Source organism: Vanacampus margaritifer, chromosome 15 (assembly GCF_051991255.1).
Source record: "Vanacampus margaritifer isolate UIUO_Vmar chromosome 15, RoL_Vmar_1.0, whole genome shotgun sequence".
NCBI lineage: Eukaryota > Metazoa > Chordata > Actinopteri > Syngnathiformes > Syngnathidae > Vanacampus > Vanacampus margaritifer.
In genome coordinates, this window is record NC_135446.1 from 8,077,030 (window position 1) to 8,078,622 (window position 1,593).

The window sequence follows — 1,593 nt, forward strand, 5'->3', positions numbered from 1 at the left end:
CTTGCCTACATGCTGCTGGTCTTCCTCTGGTGTCATTCCACCTTTTTCCTGGATGTGTCATTTGCTGATTAAGAGACTGACCTGCTGTAACCCAAATTTAGAGGTTTGGCCAGGATGAGTGAGCAGGATGTGGCGTAAAGGAAGTGGAAGACTGCTCGTACCTTGAACTTCAAAAGTTGTTACGTGGGGTATGATTTAAGATGGGTGGGTTTCCGGCCGGAGAGGTGAAAGGTAGAAGGACAGCTTGGGTGCGACGTTTCCGATTCTTTGTTATGTAGTGTCTTGTTGCGTAATCATTTTTTTCTGAATTGCCACCAAATGAAGACATATTGAGCACATACAGATTTTGACACGCGTAATCCCACCCTGTCCACCACATCCACATAAACAGGGTGTCTGGTATCCTCTCCTATTTTTACTATCGGGTGCTGAAAGTCTCTGGAAGCCCCTCGTCAATGCCCATCTCGTTCCCCCCGCCAGCGCTGTGTCACCATTTATTAAGTCGTCATTACTCAGGCCCGCCTCGAACCGCCGGAGGGTGTCTGAAATGGGCGGGTGAGAATAGGTCGGCCTGTTGCCGCGCTCCCTAAAGGGCAAGCTCGCTAAAGGCGTGTTGCAGCAGATCGATGCAGGTAGCCGGGCAACCATTAGCCGGGCTAATGCAGACAGATAAAAGGGAGGCAGAGGTCGATGGATGGAGAGGACACTTTCATATGTCTGTCTGCACATCACCTTGTTTTGGGTAAACAGCCAAAAAGGCTCTTTGGACGGAAAGGGTGATGAGATATGAGGGGTGATGGACACAACCACCAATGTTGCAAAGGAAAATACTGAAAGACTTTGACAGCCTTAACAAAAATAGTTTGTTCATTCTGGCAAAATTCTAGTTTTCTAATACTTTGATTTGGGCTACCAAAACATGATGATACCCTTATCAGGGGTCTCGGTCCTCTGCCGTTGTTTTCTTTAGACCGTCTTGAGGTGTGCCAGTTGACACATCAGCACCCGTGTTTATCAAAGCTTTTATCACCTCAACACTGCAACCCAAGCATCCACCCCCACCGCAAGGGAAGGAAGCAGGAGGTGCCCCCCCCCACACACACACAAGCATACCAGCCACCTGCAGGGACGTCGGTGGGTGTTGGTTTCGGTGACCCCCAATCCCTCATGTGAATGACTTTCCCAGAGACGGGATCTGTCGCAGACTACATTGGTTGAATGCCTATGGAAAAATGAATAATCAATCAAATGGGATAACATTTCCAATGCTTATGCTGAGTAATTTTATATTACTTGTCACAATGTTTGTCCGCTTGCTTCCCTGCCTTTGCCAGATGTCCACGTGCATCTCTAAAAATAAACCCTTTAAAAGAAAGCAGAAAATGCTGAGCATGTCATGACTGGAAGAAAAAAAAAAAGGAAATGTGGGCAGATGAGACAACGCGATTCATGTTAGTGTTTCATCGTCGCTCTCAAGTTATCCCGCCCCCGTCGCTCTCTCTCCCATCTCTCACTCCCCTCCCCTCCCTAGTGCTCTCTCTCTCGTCCTCTCTCTCTCTCTCTCTCTCTCTCTCTCTCCAGCAGTCTGCTGTA